Raw genomic sequence first — 21785 nt, forward strand, 5'->3', positions numbered from 1 at the left:
TGTCCCAGAATTCACTTCATAGATTAAGCTGACCTCAAACATGCAGAGATCCACCTGCTTCTGCCTCCCGAGTCCTGGCATTGAATGTGTGCACCACAATGCCCAACACGATCGTCTTTTACTTTGCTGAAGCTTTTGAATGTGATGACAATGTTAATTTTCACTTCTTGCTATTGCACTTTGGGGACCTTATTCAAAACTGCCTTACCCACTCCCGTGTGTCCAAGTGCTTCCCCATGCTTTCTTCTGGTAGCTTTACCATTTTAGGTCTTTAGTAGTGCCCAGGTGACTTCTGTAACTGGTGAGATAGGAGACTAGCTTCATTCCTACAAATATGGCTATTCAATTTCTCAGCAAAATATATTGAAAAGTCTGTTCCTTTTCCAGTGCTTAATTCTCAGCATCCACAGGGAAGATGACTCTGTGAACATCCTTCTAGATTTTCTAGACTATTCTCCTGGTTTCTGTTTTGGTCACCTGTATGCTTCTTTTATTTAATCTCATTTAACTTGCTGACATTGTAGTCAGCAAGTAAAATATTCTCTTTCTTCTTTCTCCTCAAGATTGCTTTGTAACTTGGATTATTTTGTGGTCCCATCAATTATTAGGGCTACTTTATTTTCAATATGATGTACTGATGGGGACTGCATAGAATCTGTAGTGTGGACAAATGGAAAATGTGGTTCTTTAATGCATAAACATGGGGTATGTTTTGGTTTCTTAGGGAAAATCTCCTAAGGAAGGGGAAATACATTATAGTGTTATTGAGAGATGAGATAAAGGAGAAATTTGAATAAGAAGATTAAATAAGGGGGTGGAGTGAAGGGAAAAGGAGGGAATGTGAGCAGGAGAAACTGACCCTGAAGGCCACCTGTAGAGGTGTACGAAACCTACTAGGGAGCATGCTTCCTGAAATATATACTTATATGCAATCTATATCTAAGTTTTTAAAAAAACTATTTTGTGTGTGTGTGTGTGTGTGGTACAGGTGTCCACAGAAGTCAAAGGCTGCATCAGATACCCTGGGGATGAACTTACAGTAGTTGTGATGTCTGGTGTGGATACTGAGAACCAAACTTTGGTCCCCAGGAAGAACAACAAAGCACTTTTAACCACTGAACCATCTTTCTAGCACCCATGTTTGATTTTTCTTATGAAGTTGTATTTAATTTATTCCTTCACTTGACACCAGCATGGCTTACTTCTTATAAATCAAGTACGAACATACCTTTCAACTCTTACTATTGAAAATATTATCTGGTAGAAATGTCAAATTCCTTTCATAAAAATTGCTGTCTTGTTCTTCTTAAATACCTTTCAGAAGTGATGACTTTCCCCTGTGCATATTGATTTGAATTCTTTGTGATAGCAGGCATTGATTGAGATCCCCATGAAGTACATAAATAAATGAGCAGTTTGTGTTGTAAGCCTAACTCCAAAGCTTGTGGTTGATACTAGACAACTACATGATTATCTTTAGCACACACTGAAATAACTTGATTGCCTGTTAATTTTTCTGTTAGTAATTTGGTGAAGGAAGAAGACACATACACCTTGGGGTAGGAAGAAAGGCTTCATGAACAACTTAATGGGAAAGGCCCAAAACTGTAAACAGGTGTCCTTTATTAGCTTTCTATGGCTCTGACAATGACCATGACCACAAGCAGCATGGGGAGGAAGGAGGTTGTTTAATCCTACAATTCAGGCAACACTCCAGCACTGAGGGAAGTCAAGGCAAGAACTCAAGCAGGACATGAAGCTGGAGGCAGAAACCAAAACCAGACTGCTGCTTGCTGGCTTGATCCCTGTGGCTTGCTCAGCCTGCATTTTTATACAACTCCAGACCACCTGTGCAGGGCTGGCATCACCCACATCAGTCAATAATCAAGAAAACACCCCAGGGTTGTTTGTAGACCAGTGTGATAAAGGCATTTTCTCAATTGAAGTTTCCTCATCCCAAATGGCCTGGCTTATGTCAAATTACAGGGAACAAAAATTCACAATGAAAACCAGCAACTTACAGAACAGAAACATTGTAATATTTACTAGAAAAAAAAAAGGGAAATATGAGGAGAGAAAAGAGAGGAGGAAGGATGGGTCTTTTTTTTTCCTGAAGAAGGCAGCATTTGAAGCGCACTTTAGATGGCAGTGTAGCTTGAGTGGCGAAATGGGATTACAGGATATGAAGAATGTTGGAGTAGTTAAGACATGGAACTAGGGAAAACTGGATAGATGAGAAATAAATCCAGAGTCCTTACTCCTTTACAGATCATATTTTATGTTTCTATAATAAAGGGGGGGGGTATTTCAAACAGTAAACCAGTGCTGGATCCTCAGGAGATGAAATCCTGAAGTCTAATGGGGGGAATATGCGTTTGCTAAAGTTGAGACTTTGTTTATTTTTGGTTACTTTAAAAGGACAGAGTAGATCTGCTCTCCCTGTGTATCAGTGCTGTGGTCCGGTCTTGCCATGGCTCCTTCAGGTGTACCAAACTCATCCTTACCTTGTGCAAAAGGATTCAACTCTTTTTTTGGGGGGGGGGGGGGGGGTTGGTTTCTTTCTTTTTTTTTTTTTTTTTTGGTTTTTCGAGACAGGGTTTCTCTGTATAGCCCTGGCTGTCCTGGAACTCACTTTGTAGACCAGACTGGCCTCAAACNGAATCTTGTTTTATAAATTTATATAAAAGTCTTGCTCTACAAACCTGCCTTTATACTATAATGAAATTTGGGGTGTTCAATTGCTTTGAATATATATATATATATATATTTTGTTTGTTTGTTGTTTTGAGACAGGGTTACTCTGTATAGCCCTGGCTGTCCTGGAACTCACTTTGTAGACCAGACTGGCCTCAAACTCAGAAATCCACCTGCCTCTGCCTCCCAAGTGCTGGGATCTCAACTCTTAAGCATGTTATATTTCATGGCTGAAACTATACTATGATATAATTCATTAATATTGTTGATTCCAGTTTATGGGCATAAAATTAATTTTAATGTTCTTTGCTTTTCAGATCTTCATAAATCAGCCATCGTATTATTATCCATGTGGCCCCAATGCCACCATATATCTCCATTTATACTCTCTTTCCTGTGTTAGGTAGGAGAAACCAGGTTCTCAGTATGAGGGCTCACGTATACACTAACAGACACCATCAGATCATCATGCCTAGTACACACACTCACTGCTACTTTTGCACCAAGGACTATATTGCCTGATGGGCTTTTCAATTTGTTCATAGTATCCACGGTGAGTAAATGTGGCTGTCAACAGTGTTCTCCCTATAGGTTAGGGCTATAAGAAGTACTATGTCTTATGCTCTGCTGCAGTCATGTTTTCCATTTAAAAAATGATCCAAATCAAACACTATATCAGTTGTAACAACAACAAAAACATACATTTAGTTGTGTGTCTATTCTTCCACATTAACCCAATGTGATTATTTCTTTCACTATGTTTATTAATGAAGAACAGCATTTCATAAAGAGTGTTTATAATTTACGACCACATAACTTAAAGCATTTCAGGCATAATTAATGATAAGAATGAAACTGAGCTTACATGATAGGGACCACTTCAAATCTTTGGTTCTGTAGTTGGCATCAGACAGACTTGCATACTGTACTCATGTGGGCTTTGTAGTTTTCTGGGGTGAACAATGAAAAATGACCTCATCATAACAAAATGCTTCTCACTTTTAGTAAATATAAGTTATGAACTGACTGGCATTGTTCTACCACTAGAAAAATAGCATGGTGTCACTGAACACATCACATACTTACATCAGGAAACATGGAGATCCAAATCTCAGCTGAAGCTTCACCTCCTTCCCTAGTATGCATGGCACTGGGAGGTAATTTATATGCAACCAGAAGAGCAGTAATCAGCAACATCACCCAGCTGCAAACCCCGTAACCTACAACAGTGACCTGCCTGCAAGATATAGTCTGCAATAGTGGCACAAGTGTTGTAGGAGTAACCAGTCACTTTCTGATTCGATTTGCAGCCTATTCCATGAAATGGACCCTACTAAAGTGGCCAAGAACATGAAACTAGATATTTTATGGGCCAGGGCTGGGCGGGGGAACCCTACAACTATATTTTGCTAAAGGAATATAACAGTAAAATGACTTCCGATTACACATTGTTATGGTAAGGAATCAGTGTGTCACTCAGTCTTGATTAGAGAACCTTCTTGTTAGGGGTTGGTCTGGTGCTGTGCATACAAATGTTAAATTCTGAACCCCAAAATCTAGAGAAGTAGACAGGATGGACCAGGAGCATGGGAATAGAAAAGTATACTCTGAGGACAAAAGACTGTAACAGAAAGAGCCTGGGCAAGACTCAAGCAGCAAGTAAGAAGGCATATGATTTGGATGCAGGTGAGAATAGCTCAGAACCTGCCCAGTCCAGGCCTACAACTTGTAAATAAAATACCAGGGTCATATGTCTCTTATACAGGCTTAGCTAGAGTAAATAATTCATTTGCACCATCTTCTTACAATAAATGGTAATTAACATACAAACTCAACAGTGTGTACAAAGTGAGAGAATTTTTGGATCACTCAGTCCTAAACGGAATGTGCTTATCAACACCCCTCCTCCCCAAATTCAAGAATATATACAGAAGAGGTGGCAGAAAGATTTTAAAAGCCAGAGGTAATGGATGACTCTTAGGAAGCAGGGTCTCCCAGACACACTAGACCTGGTACACATGAACTCACAGAGTGACAGCACACACAAGACTTGCAGAAGCCATGCAAAATCCAGCACAGAGACCAGAAAGTGAGCAGAGTCCCATCCCTAACCAAGAAGCTACTGGAAATTGATATCAGCTGGAAGAGTAAAAAAATCACTCCAATAGAGTGTCACTGGGTCTAACAGCCACTATTCAAGACAGAACCCATGCTCAGCAGTAGATAGCCAACACAAAATTAACTCTGTTTTTTTTGTGTGTATGTGCTGTTTTGGTTTGGCTTAGTTTTGTTTGTGTGTAGGACAGGGGGAGATGGGGAGGATCTTAGAAGAGCAAAGGAGGGGAGGAATATAATCAAAATATATGAAAAAACTTAAGCCAATAAATACAAAAAACAAGTGTGGGTTGTTTTGTGTTTGTTTAATATAAAACTAAACACTAACTCTGGTCTACTGATAAAATATAAAATCTGTTTGCTGATCCTCCGCCTAGTCTGCTTTCATGGCCATACACAATTATATTTAGGAAATAAACAGATATGAGACAAAAACACTAGTCTTATAAGAGATAGACAGATGCCTTTCTGGAAAGAAGTATTACATAATTAATTATGAGACATGTAAACACATGCAAATACTATAAAAGTGTGTGCACCTTGTGTGTGCGCCTAGTGGCTACAGAGACCAGAAGAGGACATAAGATCCCCTGTAAATAAAGTTACAATCAATTGTTAGCTGCCATGTGTTGCTCTTGGAAGAGCAACAAATGTTATTAATCACTGAGACATCTCTCCAACCCCAAAGGTGTTTTTCATTTTGTTATTTTTCATCCGTTTGAAACAGGGTTTCACTGTGTAGCCCTTGCTGGTCTAGAATTCACTGTGAAGATCAGGTTGGCCTGAAACTCATGGAGATCCAACTGGCTTTGACTCCCAGTTACTGGAACTAAAGACATTTGTCACCAAACCTGCCACTTTTGAAATTTTACACGTCTGTGCCAGTATATCCTGTGCCTCAGTTATGGTGCCTTACAGTAAATCTTGCTTTCAAACAGTTTACATCCTTCAGCAAGTTAAATATAGTGGTATGTGTCTCAGCAACTGTAGAGGCTATGGCAACAATGTTACAAGGTCAGTTCCACGCTGAGCAACACAGCATCTCCCTTTTCCACTTTCTTTTTTGTTTAGATAGATGATGAGAACAAAATATCCTCCACTTCTGTTATTGTCAAAATTGGTTGGACTGTTCTGCATCCTTGTGCATTCTAGAAGTGACTTGTCAATTCATATTGATAAAGCCCGCAGGATTACTCATAATTCAAATGAGAAGCATTGACTCCTTAAAAGGACTTCCAAACCATGAACATGATGTATCTGTTCCTTGCTGTAAGTGTTCTTTCGTTTTGCTCGGTGACTTTTTTTTAAATTTTAAACTATAGAAGTCTTATGTATATTTTGGATCAAAAGCTAGAAATAAAAGCCAAAATTATAAAGTTTTTATGAAAAACAAAAAACACTCCCAAGAAAGTTCTTATGAAATTAGGGCAGTCAAAGATTTAATGTAGGATATACCCACATAAATCTATAGAAAGATAAATTCAATTTCATTAACATTCTAAAAGCGTGTAAGTCCAGGACATGGAAACTCTTGAAAAGAGAACTAGAATTTACATCCATACCAGCCAGGGCTTGAAACAAGACCCTGTCCTCAAAAAACAAAAAGCAGAAAAATCTAAAACCTGTTCTCAGAAGAAACCATTGAAATGTGAAACACCAAGCCATGCATCCAAAATCGTATGTGTCCAGTAACAGAAAGCAGGTTTCTAACTCAATCAAAACAAAAAACAAAAGGGGGCAAAAGGTTTAAACAGATACTTTTCTGTGAAAAGTAATCAACTAAAAATATGGTTGGTATCTGTGGTCTCAGAGAAGAAACTTCCTAAAGTGTCCCCTTATGTGAGTTAGGAACAAATTCAAATTGAAGAGATTCAAGGCTCTGCCACGTCCCAGCCCAGGTGCGAACTGGGATGTGAAATGACTGAGATTCTCCTGAACTGCTGAGGACAGGATCATAAAATGGATACTTTTAAAAGATCTTAGCAGTGTCTTTAACAATTAAACACACAGTAAACATAACCAAGCTTTTCTCCAACATGCTGGCCTAAAGCAAACAAAACCCCTGTTTTCACACAGACTTGAACATAGAGGTTGATGTCAGCTTTATTTGTAGCAGTCAAAATTGGCAGCGGCCCAAGACTCCATCTGTAGGTGAAAGGACAAATTGCATCATCTTCACACAGTAAAATGGACACATAGGGAAATAAACTGGTAAAATGTGAAAGACTGACTTGCTGAGGGAAGGGAGGAATGCCAAGAGAAAGACATGGGTGATAGTTCTGGCTTGGTATGGTGTTAACTATAGCTTTTACATTTATTAAAAATAATCAAAACATTTACGTAAAATGGCCTTGGTTATTACATTTACAGAATATTCAAAAGTATAGTATGGCTTAGCAACTAAGAAGACTTGCTCCTCTTTGAACCACGACATGGTTCCTAATACCCACACTAGTATTCACAGCCTCCTAATTCCAGTTCCAGGGGATCCAATACCCTCTTTTGGCTTCCGGGACACCTGCTTGTACACAGTACAGACACATGCAAGAAGGCACACATGCGGACACAGAAGTAAAATTTAAATTTTAGTATATGGAAATAAACACCATGAAGTACATTTCTACAATGTTTTTTTTTTTTTTTTTCGTTAGACTGAAGCATGCTTAAGCGAGGGTTAGTGAACCACACATACTGCAGAGTTTCCTCATTTGCACACACCTTTTTGGGCTTCCTTAGAAACAATAAGAACTTAAAGGCTTCCTTTAAGGATTATGAGTTTGGCCTGTTTATGCTTTTCCCCTTAATATTTAAAGTTTGTGTGCACGTGCCTGATTGAACCTTATTTACCTAAGTAAAATATCCTGGTGAAACTTTCCCAGTGCGTTCTACTTAGATTTTAAGAATCAGACCCATTCTTTCTCTCTCTTCCTCCCTCTCTCCCTCCCTCTCTCCCTTCCTTCTCTTCTTCTTCTTCTTCTTCTTCTTCTTCTTCTTCTTCTTCTTCTTCTTCTTCTTCTTCTTCTTCTTCTTCTTCTTCTTCTTCTCTTTCTTTCTTTCTCTCTGATTTTTCACTCTTTTGATCATCATGGACAGATTTGGGATCAGATGTAGTGCTTCTAGTGAATCTGGCAGGGAGCATCAGTTGGTTATGTCATACAGCTAAAAAAGCTTTTGAATGGAAATGGAGTCCGAGTTCTTTTTTCTGTGTCAGGGTTGATTTGATTAGGTCTGCAAAGGGGAAACTATGCAGATACATTGAACAGAAGAGCATTAGCCCACCCCCTAGTCCTTGTGTTACTGGTGAATTTTGTTAGGTAAAAGGCACAGTACAACTCACCCCTGCCTCCCTGAGAACCAGCCACTAAAGCGCACAGTAGGAGGGCTTTGTCATAAAAATTCCAAAGCTAGAAGAGACTCTTGCCTACAGCTCTCCTTGGGGCAGCATCCTATCTGTAGCAGTTCTGACCACTCTACTGAACATCTCTCAGTGCCTGTAAACCTTTCCTTCTGAATAGAGACTGACAGAGATGTAGTCACAAGATATAAGTGCATCTATTAGGCAAGTAACTAGATTCCCATCTTGCTGTAGCCTCATGCGGGTATGTAAGAAGTTTTGGTAACCAGGTTTCTATTTGAATCTGGTCAGGCCAGTCTGGTTTAGTATGTGTGTGCGTGTGACTATTCTTTCCTACACATTTGCTAACGATTGGGTAGTATTTGCTTATATTGGGGACTGGATGATATAAAACTTGCTTCTTCTCTCCAGTACTGTTCTTCATGGTGAGTTTTTATGTTTTACAACTACTGAACTACTACCATGCACAACAAAGCTACACAGGTCATGAATATTCACAAGTGTAGCTACCTACCTACCTACCTACCTACCTACCTCTACACACACACACACACACACACACACACACACACACCACATTTAAAACCATATACTTTGATATAAAGGCACATAAACAAATGTACATGTGAGGGCCCTTATTAAACTAACTTCTACGGTCCCCCACAAACTATATCCACAATGGGAATGTGAAAGCTGTCCTCCACTCTTTCCTCTTTGCCCATTTAGTCTGTTCCTTTATTCTGTGTATTTTGAAACACTTTTGGAATCATCCCCTCTTCCCCAACCATGCTGCCAACTACTGGTACCATACTTTATAGCCAGGCATAATAGACAGCATGGATTTTAGCACTGAGTAACAAACGAGCAAGTCTTGGCTCTGCTTGTATTTGTTGTTGTGATCATAAAAAGATAAAGCGGTGTTAATATATGTTCTAAGGGGGTGTGATGGGCTGTGGGTGAAGGGGGTGCCTTATCAGGCCCATACCAAGGCATCCCCTTCCCCCTGAGAGACCAGCCACACCCCTGAGAGACCAGCCACAGGACTGTATAGTGTAGAATAGAGTTTATTCAGGGCATGGGGGAGTGGAGTTAAGAGTACCCTTAACTTAAGAGGCAGAGAAAGGCAGAGAAAAGGAGAAAGTAGAGAAGTAGAGGCCAACCATGACTACATGGAGAGGGGGGAAGGGAATGGGGAGAGAGGGGGAATGGGGGCAGGGGCAAGAGGCAAGGGAGAAAGGCAGGAGTAAGAGTAAGAGGAGTGGACAAGCAGCCCCTCTTATAGTGAGCCAGACTACCTGGCTCTTGCCAGGTAACTGTGGGGGTGGAGTTTAGACAGAATACCAATATTTGTTGTGTGATAGTTGATGAGATATAACTTTTCAGAGCTTCTCTGTCTTTGCCTGCAGATTAAAGATAAGGCTTACCTGGTAAGTAGGTAGAGAAAAGGCACAAAAGCATTATTTCTCTTCTACTACTATTTCCTCCCTTTGCAGGAATATTCACAGGGGCTTATGAGCTCTTTTATCACCCTCTTTGCTTCTCTGTGCCCTTCCTCCACTTTTATCTAGAGATGTTATTACAACATGCATATAGGCATGTATGTTTAAGGCCTAAGACATATATCCAATTTGTTACATGGCAGTGTTTTATTGGTTGGTCTTCTGTAGAAACACTCCTTGCCCTGCCTTGGGCCCAGGGCTGCAGCCTAGTTCCTCCCTCCTCACAGGTCGCTAGGCCCAGACTGCCAGTGTTCTCACTTGCTCCATGACTGTGTGTCTTCCATCTTTCCCCTAATACAGAATTCCCCACTTAGTTTTCAAAGCCTGGGTCTACTCTTTCCCTTCTAAATCTGACCTGATTGGTTCTATATGTTACGTAACAACTGTGTGCCTATGAGCTCTAGAGAAGGCAAAGGCCAGGTCCCATTCATCTCTCTCTTCTTCGTGAGTTCCAATGCCTGCCTGCTCTGTGCAGTAATCACTTGACACTTGTTTATGTGGATGTTTACATTCTGTGTTACCTGTTCCAGCTACATGTTAAGATTCGTTGCCATTTGCCCAAGAACTGTTCTATTAAAATATTTTCAATTTTACTAGAAATTGAATGATAATTCCTCTATTACTCTGTGAATTTTTATCAATCCAGTGTTCAAAGTTGTATGTGGAAAGCAGTGTCTTGGAGGGAAGCAATATGAAACACATGGAACATCTTTCAGGAGCCACATGACAAACCACAAGATTCAGCTAAGAGTGAAATTCCCTCTAAAAGGAGGCTTAGAGGTTGGGCACAGGATGCTGATAAGGTAGCAGGGAGCCAATGGATTCAGGCTTTGAAAGCTAACTGGGAAATTCCATGTATGTGTAAAAGGGAGAAAACCTTTTACCAAGCCATGCATGGAGGTTACTGCTGTCTCTGCTAGGCTGCCACATAAGTAGGTCAATAAATAGTTCATTCAAGTATAACTTTAGTACCTATTCTAAATGGTTTAAAATGTTCTGAATAAGCATGAATTAAAAAAAAAAAAACCTCTAATATATTGTTCAAAGATTTTAGCTCAGCAAATCTCTTCTACAATCTTTTGGAGTTGGCAAGTTCCTCAGAAGCTATCTTAAGGATAGTGGTGGTATAGACAAGACAGACAAAGGGGCTCATCACTGCCCTTCATGCTTCCTCTCCTTATTGCTTTAGTGGACAGTGGACAGTAGGACCACCTAGTCCTCAGGATTCATCCTCAGAGCACTGCTGGAAGACCTCTCCATCTTCCTTGATTAGGTACTGATTTACAAAAGCAAGAGTTTGGCCAGCCCATGTTTCTGATTCCCACTGCCTTGCTCTTGAAGTTGCTCTTCATGTTTCCCTCCAGCATATCCCATGGGGAACCTCTGAAGTGCCTAAGTTACTCTTTAATAAATATCTCTCTTCTCTGAGGCACCATCCCTCCTAGTTGTACCACCTGCCACAAGCTAAATTATTCCTTAGTGTTTACACCTTGCGGATATTTATAGCCGTCATCATGGCACCCCTTAGTCATCCTCCAGCCCCGGTGTGTTACATATATAGCTCTTTTAATCTTTCTACAAAGTCAGACTCTTCAGTCTCTTAATCATTTGTACCATCCTCTCTCTGGTGCCTATAAGAGAACAGTTTGAATATATCCCAGATGGCAAAAAATAACCCCAACATGTGGTAACTAGGGGGAGAAAACCACGGAGGAGATGAAAGGAGCAATCTCCAGGTTAATTAGTGGGGTGGCCGCAAATATGTGCACAGTTTGTTTCAGAAATAAAGCAAGCTGTATTTGTTGTAACTGTCTCCACTTTGAACTCAGTAGTATATTGGTGGAGCCAAGCTGTGTTGATGGTCCAAACAGCCACTAAAGACCTTTGACTTTGCACTCCCTCTGTGTATCTCTTTCTTAAGATGGACTTCAAATAGGATCACATAGCGATACAAGAAAATATTACTAGTTTCTGTTTAGTTTTATGGCTTTACGTGGTCTCTGAGCTTCATATAAGCTCAATAAGGGAGGACCTTTGACTTGTCTCTCTCATTATTAGGCACATGGGTATTAGTCATCTTATAAAATTAGCAGTGTTTACTGAAGATGATAGCCTAAATAAGGAACAACTTCAGTACAAGAGCGATTGCTCAGAAATGCTCTACAGACAGCAGGAGAATATGGCCATTTCCAAGTTTTTTTTTTTATTAGATATTTTCTTCATTTACATTTCAAATGTTATCCTGAAAGTCCCCTATACCCTTCCCCAACCTGCTCCCCAACCCACCCACTCCTGCTTTCATAATGTTTTGAAAGGCTATGCAGAAATGTCCACTAAGTGATTTTCTCCACAACTGATTCAACCTTGATTCAGTTTATGTACTTATCTTACAAAATGTATCTTGGGATGGAAAACTAAACTCTGAAGGAGTCCTTAGGGGAGGCTGCAGGATGTACCATCTGTAAGAAGAGTGTGCCTCAGCTGTATAAGAAAGGTAGCTAGCTGGCAAGGCATTGGAGTGCATGCTTTTAGTCACAGCACAGAAAGTCCAGACAGCTTAAAGCAAAACCAGAGAAGAATGCTGCTTACTGGCTTGCCAGGAAAGGAACTTGAAACAGAAACGACATGTAGGAATGCTGTTCACTACCTTGCTCAGTTCCTTTTCTTATGCACACCAGACCCACCTGCCCAAGGATGGCACTGCCCATGGTGTGCTGGGTCCTCTAGCATCAGCCGTTAATCAAGAAAATGCCTCATAGGTATGCACACAGGCAAATCTGATGGAGATGGTCCCTCAACCGAGATTTCCTCTTCTCAGAAATGGATGTCTAAGTTTGTGTTGAGATGACAGAAGGTATTGCAGGAAGGTACCTGAGGATGAGCCTGAAGTCAGCTTCTTCATTAAGTTCCTGTATTGAGGTTTTGCCTTGGCTTCCTTTGATGATACCCTATAAACTATAAGGTGAGATACGACCTCTCCTCCCCAAATGCCTCTTGGTCATATGGTGACCACAGCAACAGAACACACAGCAGAGAGGCTATAACCAGCCTCCATCTGTGACTCCTAGGAAATTTTCCTTTTCCCAGAGTCTCACGTGGTCCAGAAAGTGTTCCTTCTGGCCCAGCCATGCCCCTCCTATAGAACTGTATGCTTTCTTCTGCAGATGTCTCTAATGCTCTTTCAGGCTGATCAACTCTGACAGTTTCTTCCTGTTTTCTTTTACCAAGCATTTGTCTGCAACTTAGAAGATATAAGTCTCACCAGAGTTCATTAGAATAGATTTTAAGCTTTAATATTTGTAACTGAGCAGTTCTGCCAATCTGAAGGTGGCAAAGGACAACCATTTCCTCTCACACACAAAGTAAGGTTGTGAAGGGGCTTTTTCTCTGAATGAAGGCAGGGAAGAGGAAAGTAGAAGCCTTCTCATGTTTTATTCAAATGTTAACAAAGAAATGGAGAAGTGTGTTTCCTTAAAATTGACACCATTTTTATCCCAAATGTTCCGGTGAGTGATAGTGGGTATGGCAGGCAGTCACAGCAGGGGGAGCTTTCTCCAGGAGCTCAGTCCCGGTGGGAAGCATTACCTCCAAGTAATACACTAATCGCTTTGAATCCTGCATATTTTCACATACTGTGTGCATACATACGGATATTAATAACTGTTCCCTAGACGTCACTTCAGCACTTGGAGAGCTCAGTGTTGCTAAGCAAGTGCTGGAGATGGAATCAGATGCAGATGGCAGTTCAGCAGAGAGGATTTTACAGAGATGCATGAGGAGAAAGAACGGAGGTGCTGAGACTCCATCCCCATGGGTCTCTGAATTCTGAGGTGATCAGCTTGTGTCAGCTATGCCTGATACTCACCCACCCACTGCACTGAGAGTATAAATGGCATTTCTAGTGCTTAAAGGTACTTACCTCAGAATCTATCTACTCACATCCTACCTGCATCTTATTCAGTGGTTTCTGTCTAGTAATTTCTTACAGCATTGAGACATACATAAATTTTACTGTTTTGTGTATATGTTCTATTTCCACATATATCTTAGAGGAATTCATATTTTATACTATATATATAGGTGTATATGTCTATGTGTATATCATATAGAAATTCAGAGGGGAGGAGACCCTTTTTCATACTACCTTCTGATATCTCAGACTAAGGATGATATTCCTATATTATATAGGGCTCCATTAAGGGAAGTAGCTTGCCTAAGGTCACAGGTCATATGTATCTAGATCAAAATTACTCCTCCTACTTTATGTTCATTTAAGAGAAAACGCAAAATGGGAACCCTCCCATGGAGTGAGTATTCTATTTAACAACATTGTTTAAATCAGTGCATCCACTGATTTAAACTGGATGTGACCACACAGGGCCTGGAACCTGTGTTCTTCACTCAGGTTTGCCTCTCGCTTGGATGGCAAAGAGTTTAACTTGTTCTGAAGTCATCCTTGTAAACTAAGCAACTAAGCAGTGTACCAGGCTTTTTTTTTTTTTTAACAAAGAAATGTTTTCATCATAGGTTGAAAATGCATATGCTCAGGAAATTTCACCTGCTAGTACAGAGATACGAATAGATAATATAGCACGTTTGGAAGATTGTATGCACAGCCTGAAAAAGTATCACTTTTGAGTCCCCAAGGGCCTCAATTTAGAGCCTTGCTCTGCTGTTGGCTTCCTCTAGGTTCTTACTCAAGTCACAGCCTGTCTCTTGACCTTTGTTTTATATTATGAATAATAAAGTTGAATGAAATAATCAATGCTCTTCACTTTCTGGGACGTTCTGAATCCCCTCGATAGCGCATTCTGGGCATTTGGGCTCTAAATAGACAAAAGAACTAATTGGCTTCCTGTGAAGATAGTGCCAATTGCAACTGTCACCTGCCACTGGTCCCAGCCATGTATGTAAGGGTCATTAGATGACTCATAGCTCACTGTCTCATAACTCAAAGTTCAGTTTTGTTACCTATTTCTCAACTCATTCACAAGGTTATTCCTGTACCAGCTCATTGGATAACAGGGAAGGTTATCTAATTTAAAGTTCACTGTGAAACAGAAATTCAAAAGATTATACATCCATTTCCATCTCTTTTGATATTTCTGTCTTCCCCCTTAGAGCAGGTACTGTAAGACAGAACTCTTTTAGTGGCCATACATTGTTATAGTCTGCCTTATGCTGCTATGGCATAATAACTGAGACTATGTAATTTGTAGAGGGTAGAGATTTCTTTATTGGTCTAAAGGATGGTATTCACAATATCAAGATCCTGGCGGGGACTCTGCTGACTCATGAAGGCCCCTGTGTGCTTCAAGGATGGTAACTTGTTAGTATGCTCTTACACAGTGGTGTGCTGCATGAAGCCTCTTTATAGAGGCCTTTTTAAATCCTGGAGGGAGATGCCCTTGTGACTTTACAATCTCTTCAAGGCTCTACCTTTAATATGATCACATTGGCTACATCTGAGGTTTAGATTGAACACAATCAATACATAAAACATAAATGTCTAAGATTAAAAGGGGGTAATATGGAAAACAGCTTTGAAGGAAATTAATCCATAAGCTGGTTTGAAAAATAAGAGAGTGGAGGGTGGGGAGAGAGAGGGGGGGGAGAGAGAGGAGATACTGGAGAACGTGTACATGCTTGGTTCCTTTTGTGAAACAGAGGGTAAAAAGGACATTTGAGGAAACCTAGTTCCCTGTAACAAACTGAGTCCAAGTTTTCCATTTGTAAAGAGTATTCCTGTTCATCTTGTTCATGTCAATATGTTTATTAAAGATTACATACATGGGTTCTACCTCATTTGCAGAATATTCTTTTGTCTTAGTTGATTGCTAGAAATTAGTTCAAATACTCCAGATTGAACATATAGTTCATTCCATAAGCCATGAAATTTCAGGCATTTCAGCTTTTTTATTGTTGAACTGAGGGTGGCTCTTGGTATTTTGCCATACAAGATTATTGAAGGTTCTGATGTATCAGTGTGTAAGAAAGTTTCTGAAGATGCAAGACACTATATTAATGTAAGAACCACTTGCTGATGTCCTGGGTAGATAATGTTGTTATGGTGCCAATATACAATACCTTCAGAGACATGTCCTACAGGTCACCTCAGGGCTAGGATTGCCCTGAAATAACCAAAATAAACTAGAATATTTTCTACCACAAATCTAAAAGTGAGCTGGTTTAACCTTTGCGTGGAGGTAAAGGTAAGAGAGATTTTCATGATAGAAATCATGGAATAAATCCAACCATATCTCAAAAGTAGATATTCTGGTCGTGGTTGCTGCTATACTTAACATCAATTTTTCTGTTAACAGATCAACCATGAAATGAAAGCCAATATGGATGGCTTCAGAGTTAAAAGAGGGACTAAACATTACTATGTAGAAATTAAGTTGAGAAGAAACTTGCAGTGGCCAAAAGGCAGGGTAATATTTTTAGTAAGTGTATTCTATGTTTCATGAACATTCTATCAGGCCAGATGTCTTTAGGAATTTATATTTCCAAAGTTAGTAGGTGGGTAGACTCTAAAGCCAACTACCTAGGCAGGCATTAAAGTTTCAGTACTGATCTCTCAGACTAAGAATGCACAGTACATCCCTGCCACCTTTTCTTAAATATACTGATGGAGCTATATACATCTGACAGAAGATTAGTATCAGGAACACACAGCCAACTCAAAAAAAGCTAAATAATAAGAAATCAAATGACACAATAAATAAGAAATGAACAGTTTAAAATACATAAATACCCAATATATAAATACCCAATATATTCTACTTATCATAGAAATTCAAATTAAAGCTCCCTTGATATTCCATTTTATCCCTGTCAGAATGGCAGTCATTGAGAAAACAAATAGCACTGCCCCTAGAAGCATTGTGGGTGTGGCTGCTGTGTCACATGTGCATCAGTAGGTGGCAGAGAGGAGAGAGGCTATGCTTGTGCTCAGTTCTCTGATCTATAAACATCTGAATGATTAGTAGCCTAATAGTCCCTGAAAGAAGTAGGCCTGGAATGACCACCAGTCTGGAGGCTTGCAGGCCCCAGCAGTTCCCAGGTTTGAGAGCAAGCCAGAGACTGGAAGAATGGTGCCTGAGACTGAGGGCCCCAGTGAGGTTCCAGTATTGATAGAGTAGCAGAAGCTCGAAGCCTTGTATCAGACCAACAAGTCATTGCAATGAACATTTGCAAGCAAAGAAGTGTAGACCAAAAGTGCTGTGGGACACACTACAGCTTTCACAATAAGATTTTCCTATCTCTGCTGGCAAGGAGGTTTCAAGGGTGGAGGGCAGGTATAATGGGACTAGGTGTATAATGTGAAATTTACAAAAAGAAAAAAACAATAAAAACGTTTTTTTTAAAGGACACAAAAAAACCAAATAACAATGAATGCTGGAGAAGATGTGAACACAAATGAGACCTTATGCAATGCAAATAAGAATGTAACCTAGTTCAGCCATTCTGAAAATGTGTACCAGAGTTTCTCAGACTAAAAATTATGTCTGCCATATGACCAAGCTCTTTCACTTGTGGGCACTTAGCTCAAATACTGTATACATCACAGAGATACTTGCATATTGATGGTAGTACTATTTGCAGTTTACCCCAAAGGCTGCAAGGCAGCATATCACATGGATACTTACATATTGGTAGTTATGGGAGCAGTATTCACAGTAATGAATTTAAGTATCCAGCCTAGGTGTCCGTCATTGAAGGAGGAATGAAGTTGGGGCTGGAAAGATGGCTTGAGGATTCAGAGCAATGCCTGATCTTCCAAAGAATCAAAGTTTGATTTACAGCATCCACATGGTGATTCATACAACTGCCTGTAACAACCCTCTTCCGGTCTCCTCAGGCACCAGGCACACATTGTACACAGACATATGTGTATACAAAACACCTATGCACATAAAAATAAACTAATTAAGAATAAATAAAATTTGAACAATGACCATATCAGGAAACATGCTCATGTGGAAGAGTGAAGAGTCTCGCTTGTTACAGGTCCCATAATGACTTCTGAGAGTGAGAGACGGTCCTCTCCCAGGATTGCCCCGATTGGTTATCCAGTACAAAGCAGTCAGCCCTGGATCCATATACATCTGAACAAAATGGATAGAAGGTGGTGTGTGTGTGTGTGTGTGTGTGTGTGTGTGTGTGTAACAATAATAGAGAAAAGGAGGATATCAATTTGAGTGGTAGGCATGAGGGAGAATTGGAGACAGGAAAGGGATACAGGAAGTGGGATAATTAATTATATTTTAATTAAAACATAAAAATTATTTAACAATTATTTTTAAGTTAAAAAAAAAAAACAGGCTGAGCAAGCTATGGGGAGTAAGCCACTAAGCTGCATTCCTCCATGGCCTGTGTTTCAGCTTAAAAGCAAAAACAGAAGAATAATGGAAGGAATGTCTTTTGTAGGAAAATGCCTGCAACTGGAGATAATCTTATCAAGCTAATTAATTCTTAGAAAGACAAATACTGTAAGTTATTTTTTACTTATGGATCTTAGGTTTTATGTATACATACATATGATATATGTATGCATATACACAGGTAAAATAGAAAAACTGCCTAGGATAGTTGTCTTAGAGTTATTATTTCTTTGATAAAACAATGATTTATATTGCTTACACATCCATATCACAGTTTATCACTGAAGAAAGCCAGGGTAAGAACTCAAGCACAGGAAGGCAGGAACCTGGATTCAGCTGATGATAGAGGCCATGGAGGAGTGCTGCTCTCTGGCTGGTTCTCCATGGCTTGTTCAGCCTGCTCTCTTATAAAACTCAGGACCACCAGCCCAGGGATGGCACACTACCCATAGTGGGCGATAACCTCCTACATCAATCATAAGAAAATGTTCCATGGGCTCGCCTATAGTGTGATCTTATGAGGGAATTTTCTCAGTCGAGGTTTCCTCCTCTCAGATGACTATACCATGTGTCAAGTTGGCATACAACTGTCCAGCAAAAAAAGCAAAGGACTAACAAGAGAGGAAAAGGACTACAAAGGGAAGGATAGCAGAGTTTGAGGTGCTTTGTCCTTATAGACTTGCTTGAATATGTCTTTTGCATACAGTTATTACTAGGAAGATGGTTTTAAATAACTTTTTCGAGCAAATACAAACAGCAAGCAAGCTTGAAAATACCTCTGGAAGCTCATATCCTGTACTTGCTTAGCCTATTGGTTTTCCTAGACTGCCAGTCTCTCCTTACATCTCGCCTATCATGCATTTGGAATTCAGTCTGGCTATTCAGGCTTAGCTCAACTATTAAGACATCCATAAGGCATTTAAATTTATAGTACTAGTATGACAACCACAGGTTTCAGTACATTGAGGAAGCCCCTGTAGTGTCCCAGGATAAAGGAAACCTGATTTATATACTTGGTTTCACCAACATTAAGGACATTGTTACATGTGGAAAAGAGAAGATAGGTACACAGGATCCCAGGCTGGCCACAGACAGTAGTAACATATGAAATCTTTTGGTATGTGTATCAGCTTTCCGGTCCTCTGCTCCTGGATTATTTGATTTGCTAAGCATTCATTGCTTAGAAGCTCTGCATGCCGGCCCTGTGCCAGAGCCCCTTGCTTCCTGCTGCCTAGTCAACTGTGCTTCCTTCATGCCCTGGTGCCTAGAAGCCTGCCGACATTCCTCTGGCATTTCCTGTTTGAGGCACTGAGAATTTTGTCTAAGTGACAGGCTGTGGTATGCTTTTACTAATGTGTTGTCTGAGTCCCTCTACGAGCAAAGATACCCTCTGCCTGAGTTGCTTGCTCTGCATTCTGAATGCTCTCCTGAGGAATAGTTTATATATTCTTGTTAATGTAAAGGGGGAACATTTGGGCACCTTTTTTTCTGTTGCTGGTTTGGAGACCTATTTTTAACTTTGCTGGTTTTTTTTTTTTTTTCTTTCTATGATTGTGAATTGTAAGGTGTCAGACTGGCTGCCCTTGAGGCTGGTGTCCCTAATTTATCCCAAGAATAGGAAGAATTTAAAGGAGGTAACAAAACTGGTCAGGCCCAGGTCCGGGTCCAGCACGTTAGCCCAACCTACTCTGGAAGAATATTCTCCAGACATAAAGAGAGAATTGTTTCTGAGAATGTAGGCCATCTGCTTTTGTGGCGAGCACACAGATGCTTGTTGAGCCCAGTGGTTTGCATCCAGTAAGCCACAGATGTTCATTCTTTCTTTGGGGGTTGGGGGGCAGAAAGCAGCATTTTTCTGCCTCCCCCCTCTACCTGTCAAAATTCCATTCTCAATTGCCTTTCCTGGAGAAACTCTTGCAGAGGTGTTTTAGATGTGACTTCCCTTGCATATTTCTGTAGCACTTTACTCTGCAATGTGCCACACATGATGTCTTGGACTGTTGAACACAGGAAATTCCTCAGTCATGGTTAGAAGCACTGGTGGTGACTAGTCCACTTCTCCTTGTCACACAAAAGCACACTGAAGTACTGGACAAAGAGCAGACCCTTGGAGCAGTTGTGAAGGAGATTGAAAACTAAATATTTTTCTTTCTAGAGCAGGCTTTCACTGTAGGCTGGTGATCAAAGATGTCCCATACCTGGGATAGCTGTCTAACTCTCCAGATGCCTTATAGGCTCAGGATATATATCCATGTGCTGCACTTTGAACCAGAATAAGACAGCTGCTACTGCTGCCTAGCCAGCCACTGTGCCCCTCTCATGACCCCATCCTTATTTTGCCAAAGTATGTTTCTTATATCCCTTGTGCTGCCTGATATCCTGTTAAGTGGTCCTTTCTGACTTATACAAAGGGGAAAGTTAATATAGAAGAATAAGTGTGTTGACTTATATTGAATTTATAATATAAAAAATACTTCTCATTCGAATCCAGTGGATTTATAATAATGTTCACATGCTTTAATCTATTTTCCGCAACCCTCAGTGTGTTTTCTACAGTGAAATGTCATTTGTTGGCATAAAATTCTCAGAGGTATGGCATCATTTTTCAAACAGAGTATGCTTGATTTGATAGTAAGCCAGTAAAGTTTGGAGATGTGGTTTTGTTTTCAGCCTAATTACAAAAAGAGTGACAAATGAAAAAATTAATTTTCTTATTCTAACCAGAAAAGTATATGAATTTAAAGGAGCATTTCTAACTATATGTCTAATGATAAAACAACTATAAACTATATTACAAATATCACAATTGTATTAAACATCAAAAAGATAGCCTGAAATTTCACATTAATATAGTTGTAGCAGACACAGTCCAGTTTTTTAAGACTTAAACTTTTTTTCCTCAGTGTTTCAAGTTAGTTTGTTTGTTTTTTAAGATATGCTCCAATCCTGCAAAAGAATACAAAGGAATATTTACAGGAGCACATGCAATCTGAGAGAAATATATTTACCTCTTCTCACTTATTGAAACATTTACCCCTCCCAGTTTTGAGTGTGAAGTGGCTGTCAGTCCAATGTGACGGAGTGCTGAAAGCCTTCTTCAATGAGAAGTCATTTCATAATGCCCCATATACCAGATCTGCACTGATGAACAGGCAGTGCAGCTGTAGGGCTGGAATAGATATTTTATCCAAGGATGTTTAGGTATGAAGTTAGTTAGATATTTTCTGCAACTTACTTTCCTCTTCTTTAGAGTAAGAATAATGGTAGTATGCCCATGTAAGGGTACCATGAATTAGAAACGAGGTAATACAAAGCCTCAAAAAGTGTTGGCAATTCATGAAGCTAGGTCTCTGACCTGCAAAAGACTGCAGGTCCTTGTTGATGTTCCTAGTTGCCTATGGTTATCTTGTAGGATCTTGTTTCTGCCTAGTAGACATGAACTATAAGGAGTCAAGGTGACTATGGCCCTTATGATCCCAGGGTATTGGGCTACAGAGGCTGCCACTCAGAGCAATACACACCCTGTCCCATCATTTACTCTCTTTCCTTCTGGTCCTGTAGTTTGAACACATGACCCTAGTATATATTAAGCAAATGCTCTATCACTGAGCTATACCTAATCCTAGAATTTTATGCTAGATTATAGTCTGTTACTGTTTAAATGTTAATATGTTCTTTAAAATCTAATCTGATACACACATACACACACACACACACACACACACACACACACAC

General features: G+C 40.0%; 1 protein-coding gene and 1 non-coding gene across 11 annotated transcripts in view; both read left to right on the top strand.

Moving 5' to 3' along the window:
• Lpp (LIM domain containing preferred translocation partner in lipoma) overlaps window positions 1-21785 on the top strand; it is a 590743-nt gene that overhangs the window by 470424 nt on the left and 98534 nt on the right. The gene's annotated exons all lie outside the window — the stretch shown is intronic.
• Window positions 16533-16664, top strand: LOC115029631. Its single transcript, XR_003835197.1, has one exon. It is a non-coding gene; the product is annotated as a small nucleolar RNA SNORA17 (small nucleolar RNA).

The sequence above is a fragment of the Mus caroli genome, chromosome 16 (assembly GCF_900094665.2).
Source record: "Mus caroli chromosome 16, CAROLI_EIJ_v1.1, whole genome shotgun sequence".
Lineage (NCBI taxonomy): Eukaryota > Metazoa > Chordata > Mammalia > Rodentia > Muridae > Mus > Mus caroli.